Genomic DNA, 7,879 nt, shown 5'->3' with positions numbered 1-7,879 from the left:
AGGAAACACCGTCGCCTGCATTCCCAAAAGTTCGAGCCTGGCCTCCCGGCCCCCGGAGACGCCTGCGCCTGCACCGCAGCAGAAAATAAATTTTTGGACATACGCATGGGCGCAAATTTGAAATGCATATGATAGCAGCCGAAATAAGTGTTCATGAGATGCGCCGCTGTGTTATTCCCCGAAATCACACCAGATGCCAGCAGAGTGTAAAGTTTTATGATGACATCGATCATTTCTGGACACCGTATGGCAGTAGAGAATGAATATTCATGATCGCTCAGGTGTTTATAATAAAATAGACACCCGATGGCATCAGAAAATTTATTTTTATTGTGGTCTACACTCTGTTATTCTCAAAATTCCCAAAGGATAGCTTCAGAAAACAAAATTTATGAATACACTGGTATTTTCACAATGTCCACGAGATGGCAGCAGAGAACAAATTTTTCAAGACATGCGCTGCCGTGTTAGTCCCAAGATTCACACGAAATGGCAGCAGAAAAAAAAAATTCTAACAACACACGCTGGGGAGTCATTTTTTAAATGCACATGAGGTAGTAGCAGAAATAACTTCTCAAGACGTGCACTCCTGTGTCATCCCCAAAATGCTGAGCCGATGGCAACAGGAAGTAACTTTTTATATTAACATACGCTTGCCTGTTATTTTCAAATGCCCACCGGACAGCAGCAGAGAATAATCTCTCATGACGTGTCCTTTTTTATTTATCCCAAGATACACACGATATTCCACGTACCAGAACTTTGTTCAACCAAACGTCCTTAGGTGTCATTTTCTAACTGTACGAGATAACGAAAAAAATAACGGCTTACGACGTGTGCTATGGTGTTATTCCCGACGTGACGACAGGATGGCAGCACGGAATGAGTATTCAAGAGGATCTACAGTAGGATATTATTTCCCAATTGCCCACAAGACTAAAGCAGAAAATTATGTCATGATAAGCACTCCTGTGTTTGACACAAGACGCACGTGGAATGGCATCAGAAAACTTTTCATAATGACATTCCACAGAGTCTGTTTTCAGAATGCACATGAGATGGCCCCAAAATTGCATTTTATGACATGTGCTGTGATTTATTCAGAAAATGCTCACAGTGTAGCGGCAGGTGAGTATTCACAAGAGACACGCAGGTATTATTTCTGAAATGCCCTCCGGATAGCAGCGGCGAACAAATTTCACGACGTACACACTTTTGTTCTTCCCGAGATTCACACGACATGGCGACAGAGGAAACATTTATAGAGACACGCGATGGAGTGGTATTTTTAAAGGCACACGACGGCGGCAGCGGTAACTTTTCACGGGACGCACTGTGGCGCTATTCCCAAAATGCTCACCAGGTGGCGGCAGAAAATAAATTTTTCTGCTCACATACACCTGAGTGTTATCATCAAAATTTCTACGAGATGGCAACAGAGAACAGTTTTTCATTACTTGCGGTCCTGTGCTCTTCTCAAGTTTAACCTGAAAAGGTACCAGAGAAAAAAATTATAACGACATTCCCTGGGGTGTTATTTTGTAAATGCACACGAGATAGCACCACTTTCTTCCCCATGACATTCTCTATGGCATTATTCCCAAGTAAACACCAGACGGCCTCAGAAAATAATCCTGTGCTTACGTACACCTGGATATTATTTTCAAAATGCCCTTGAAATGGCAGCAGAGAATAACCTCATGACGTGCCCTCCTGTGTCTTTACACAGATGCAAATGAAATGGCAGTAGATAAAAGGTGATTATAATGACGTTACTTTGGGTTTATTTTCAGAATGCACCTTGCACAGAAGCAGAGATAACATTTTAGGATCTGCGCTGTGTTATTACTCCCAGAATGCCCACCAGATGGCAGCAAGAATAAATTTTATGACACTCGTATTCTTCTCAAGATGCACAATGCATGAAGGCACAGAAGGAATAGTTACGATAACCTACGCCAGGTTTTATTCCTGAAATCTCCACCGGGTGGCAGCAAAGAGTATACTTTTTTATTTCGTACAATCCGGTGTTATTCCCCAAATTCCCACCTATGACGGCAGGAAATAAATTTAATGACGATATACACTTGGGTGTTACTTTCAAATTACCCACGAGACGGCAGCAGAGAAAAACTCTTCATAATGACATGCCCTGGGTGTTATTTCCAAAATGAACATGAAAAAGAAGCAGAAATAACTTTGAGCAGCCCTGTCATGTTATTCCCAAATTTCCCACCGGATGGAAGCAGAGAATGAATATTCATAATGAGCTACACTTGATGACCTATTTTCAGGTGTTATTCCCAAAATGCACAGCAGATGACTGCACAGGATAATGAATAACATTTCATGGCCAACACTCTGCTGCTATTCCCAAAAAGTCCACGAGATGGCAGCAGAGGCTTTGGAATAATATTTCAATCCCTAAACTCTGGTGCTATTCTCCAGAGAGCCCACGAGATGGCAGCAGAGGCTTCGGAATAATATGTCAATACCTAAATTCCGGTGCTATTCTCCAAAAAAGGCCACGAGATGGCAGCAGCGGCTTAGGAATAATATTTCAATACCTAAACTCTGGTGCAATTCCCCAAAAAGCCCACGAGATAGCAACAGAAGATGGGGAACAACATTTCATGGTCGACACACTGCTGCTATACCCAAAAAGCTCACGGGATAGCAGCAGAGGCTTCGGAATAATATTTCAATACCTAAACTCCGGTGCTATTCCCCAAAAAGGCCACGAGATGGCAGCAGCGGCTTAGGAATAATATTTCGATACCTAAACTCTGGTGCTATTCCCAAGAAGCCCACGAGACGGCAGCAGAGGCTTAGGAATAATATTTCAATACCTAAACTCTGGTGCAATTCGCCAAAAAGCCCACGAGATGGCAACAGAAGACAGGGAAAAACATTTCATGATCGACACACAGCTGCTATACTCAAAAAGCTCACGGGATGGCAGCAGAGGCTTCGGAATAATATTTCAATCCCTAAACTCTGGTGCTATACCCAAGAAGCGGAACCCCGGATCCGCGGAACACCTGGGAACCCGAGTCTGCCGAACCCCTGGGAACCCCTTCGTCCGCGGAACCCCTGGGAACCCCTTTGTCAGCGGAACCCCCGGGATCCCCGGGTCCGCGGAACCGCTGGGAACCCCTTCATTCGCGGATCCCCTGGGAACCCCTTGGTCCGCGGAACCCCTGAGAACCCCTTTGTCCGCGGAACCGCTGGGAACCCCTTGGTCCGCGGAACCCCTGGGAACCCCTTGGTCCGCGGAACCCCTGGGAACCTCTTGCTCCGCGGAACACCTGGGAACCCCTGGGTCCGCGGAATCCCTGAGAACCCCTTGGTCCGCGGAACCCCTGGGAACCTCTTGGTCCGCGGAACCCCTGGGAACCCCTTGCTCCGCGGAAACCCTGGGAACCCCTTCCTCCCCGGAACCCCTGGGAACCCCTGGGTCCGTGGAACCCCTGGGAACCCCTGATCCCCCCGAACCGCGGAACCGCTCGGAACCCCGGATCCGCGGAACCCCTGGTTACCCCTGGATTCCCGGAACCGCAGAACCCCTGGAATACCCAGAACCCCGGAACCGCAGAACCCCTGGAACCCCCGTAACCCCGGAACCCCAGAACCCTTTTATCCCCGGAACCCCGGCGCTCCCGGAACTCCCGGAACCTTGGCACCCCTGTATCCCGTGCCTCGATACAGGTCGGGGCTCAGGGAGTCTCGTTGTCCTTTGAGTCCTCCCGAGGTACCACCGCAGACAGGCAAGACGCACAGGCTCCCTGGAGTATGGGTGTGTGCGCGTGCGCGCGCGCGTGTGTGTCTGTGTGTGTGAGTGTGTGTGTGTGGCTGTTTGCTGCGGCCTGTCGCGAGCAAGAAGCCTCTCGCCGCACACGCCTGCGCGCTCTCGTGTGTCTCGGCCTTTCTGACGCAGCTGCTCAGTCCTGCTTCTCGTGGCGGGTGTGTGGGCCGGCCTCGCACTTGGGCCGAGGGCACCTGGCTGTCGGGTGAGAAGGGCGGGGAGAAGCGTGTCGGAGGAGGTTTGAGGCCTCTGGCGGCCGGCGAGGCTGGGCGGGACGCGGCGTGGCGGGTGGGAGTGGCTGGTCCCGCGTCCCGGGAATGCGAGCACACTCCCAACGTGTGTTAGAGACGGTGGTCCTCGGGGCTCGGTCCTACGGAGCCCAGGAAGGAAAGGGCCTGGAGCGGTGAGAGGAAACGGCCCGGGACTGGCTGCAGGAGAGCAGGTGAGGGCGGGTGAGGGCGCGGGCCCGCGGCCATTGGAGACGCCCTTGGGCTCGGCCGCCCGCGGCGGACCACAGAGACAGCGAGCGAGTGAGTGAGCAGAGCCCAGGGGCATCCAGGGGCCACCTGGCTAGAGGGCGGCAAAAGGAGGGGGCGGCAAAAGCCTACGGCACCCGGCCTTCCCAGATGGTCTCCCACCCAAGTAATAGAATAACCAGGCCCGACCCTGCTTAGCTTCCAAGATCAGACAAGTTCAGGCGCATTCAGAGTGGTAGGGACTTAGACGGGCGAGCCTGTCGTCTGCCGCCCCAAGAGACCGCGCCTGGCCTCCTGGCCGCTGGAGACGCCCACGACTACACCGTACCTCCTCCTTGGGGGGAGCGCTGGCGGTTCCGCTAGAGAGGTGGCTGGAGCGAGAACCGGCCGCGCTAAGGCATCACAGCCCTTGAGGGACTGAGCGGAAGGACTGGGTGGGCGCTCTCGCATCCTGGACCTGCCCAGGCCGCAGACCACTTGCCTTCCCCGTCTTGGCCGTTCGGCAGGACCACGGCCCAGGCGTGCCTCGCCAATCTCGCGGCCACCTGGGCAACAAGGAAGGTGCAGCCCTGATAAGTTTCGACCTGGCCCTGAACCAGATCCACCCCACCTCTGCGCTCCCCGGCGGGGCTGAGCCTGACCTGGCCAGAACCACGCGGAGACACCGGCCACACCACCAGGCAACGCTTCGCCCCGAAACCTCACCTTCCGCCCAGTGCCCTCCGCCCTTGAGGCTCGCCCCCCCCCCCCGCCCCGTGGAGCCCAGGAAGCGAAGGGTCCAGAGTGGAGAGAAAACAGCCCAGGTATGGCTGCAGGAGAGCAGGTGGGGGCGGGCGATGTCGCGGGGCGCATGGACTTTGGTGCAGACCTTAAGCTCGGTCGCCTACCCGGGACCCCCGGAGGAGCAAACGACCAAGTGAGCAAGTGAGCGAGGGCCCGGGGCATCCAGGGGCACCCTGGCTGGAGGGAGACAAAAGGAGGGGGCGGCAAAGGCCTATGGCACCCGGTATTCGCGGTCTCCCATCTAAGTACTAACCAGGCTCAACCCTGCTTAGCTTCCAAGATCAGACGGGATCAGGCACGTTCCGCGGGGTACAGCCGTAACCAGGAACACTGTCGCCTGCATTCCCAAAACTTCGAGCCTGGCCTCCCGGCCCCCGGAGACGCCCGCGCCTGCACCACAGCAGAAAATAAATTTTATGACATACACGTGGGCGCTAATTTGAAATGCATGTGATAGCAGCAGAGAGAACTGTTCACGAGATGCGCCGCTGTGCTATTCCCCAAAATCCCACCAGATGGCAGCAGAGTGTAAAGTTTTATGATGACATCGATCGTTTCTGGACACCGTATGGCAGTAGAGAATGAATATTCATGATCGCTCAGGTGTTTATAATAAAATAGACACCCGATGGCGTCGGAAAATTTATTTTTATTGTGGTCTACACTCCGTTATTCTCAAAATGCACGCAGGATTGCTGCGGAAAACAAAATTTATGAATACACTGGTATTTTCACAATGTCCACGAGATGGCAGCAGAGAACAAATTTTTCAAGACATGCACTGCTGCGTTATTCCCAAGATTCACACGAAATGGCAGCAGAAAAAAAAAAATTCTAACAACATACCCTGGGGAGTCATTTTTTAAATGCACATGAGGTAGCAGCAGAAATAACCTCTCAAGACGTGCACTCCTGTGTCATCCCCAAAATGCTGAGCCGATGGCAACAGGAAGTAACTTTTTATATTAACATACGCTTGCCTGTTATTTTCGAATGCCCACTGGACAGCAGCAGAGAATAATCTCTCGTGACGTGTACTTTTTTCTTTATCCTAAGATACACACGAGATTCCACGTACGAGAACTTTGTTCAACCAACTGTCCTTAGGTGTCATTTTCTAACTGTGCGAGATAACGAAAGAAATAACTGCTTACGACGTGTGCTATGGTGTTATTCCCGACATGACGACAGGATGGCAGCACGGAATGAGTATTCGAGAGGATCTACAGTAGGATATTAGTTCCCATTTGCCCACAAGACTAAAGCAGAAAATTATGTCATGACAAGCACTCCTGTGTTTGACACAAGACGCACGTGGAATGGCATCAGAAAACTTTTCATAATGACATTCCACAGAGTCTATTTTCAGAATGCACGTGAGATGGCCCCAAAATTGCATTTTATGACATGCGTTGTGATTTATTCAGAAAATGCTCACAGTGTAGCGGCAGGTGAGTATTCACAAGAGACACGCAGGTATTATTTCTGAAATGCCCTCCGGATGGCAGCGGCGAACAAATTTCACGACGTACACACTTTTGTTCTTCCCGAGATTCACACGACATGGCGACAGAGAAAACATTTATAGAGACACGCGATGGAGTGGTATTTTTAAAGGCACACGACGGCGGCCGCGGTAACTTTTCACGGGACGCACTGTGGCGTTATTCCCAAAATGCTCACCAGGTGGCAGCAGAAAATAAATTTTTCTGCTCACATACACCTGAGTGTTATTATCAAAATTTCTACGAGATGGCAACAGAGAACAGTTTTTCATTACTTGCGGTCCTGTGCTGTTCTCAAGTTTAACCTGAAAAGGCACCAGAGAAAAAATTATAACGACATTCCCTGGGGTGTTATTTTTTAAATGCACACGAGATAGCGCCACTTTTTTCCCCATGACATTCTCTATGGCATTATTCCCAAGTAACCACCAGACGGCCTCAGAAAATAATCCTGTGCTCACGTACACCTGGATATTATTTTCGAAATGCCCTTGAAATGGCAGCAGAGAATAACCTCATGACGTGGCCTCCCGTGTCTTTACACAGATGCAAATGAAATGGCAGTAGATAAAAGGTGATTCTAATGACGTTACTTTGGGTTTATTGTCAGAATACACCTTGCACAGAAGCAGAGATAACATTTTAGGATCTGCGCTGCGTTATTACTCCCAGAATGCCCACCAGATGGCAGCAAGAATAAATTTTATTACACTCGCGTTCTTCTCAAGATGCACAATGCATGAAGGCACAGAAGGAATATTTACGATAACCTACACCAGGTTTTATTCCTGAAAACTCCACCAGGTGGCAGCAAAGAGTAAACTTTTTTATTTCGTACAATCCGGTGTTATTCCCCAAATTCCCACCTATGACGGCAGGAAATAAATTTAATGATGATATACACTTGGGTGTTATTTTCAAATTACCCACGAGACGGCAGCAGAGAAAAACTCTTCATAATGACATGCCCTGGGTGTTATTTCCAAAAGGAACATGAAAAAGAAGCAGAAATAACTTTGAGCAGCCCTGTCACGTTATTCCCAAATTTCCCACCGGATGGAAGCAGAGAATGAATATTCATAATGAGCTACACTTGATGACCTATATTCAGGTGTTATTCCCAAAATGCACAGCAGATGACTGCACAGGATAATGAATAACATTTCATGGCGAACACTCTGCTGCTATTCCCAAAGAGTCCACGAGATGGCAGCAGAGGATAGGGAATAACATTTCATGGCGATCGCTCGGGGGCTAGTCCCAAAAGGCCCACGAGATGGCAGCAGAGGATTAGGAAAAACATCTCAGTA

This window comes from Rousettus aegyptiacus, unplaced genomic scaffold (genome assembly GCF_014176215.1).
Source record: "Rousettus aegyptiacus isolate mRouAeg1 unplaced genomic scaffold, mRouAeg1.p scaffold_m13_p_2, whole genome shotgun sequence".
Taxonomy (NCBI): Eukaryota; Metazoa; Chordata; class Mammalia; order Chiroptera; family Pteropodidae; genus Rousettus; species Rousettus aegyptiacus.
Note: the sequence above shows the minus strand (reverse complement) of the source record.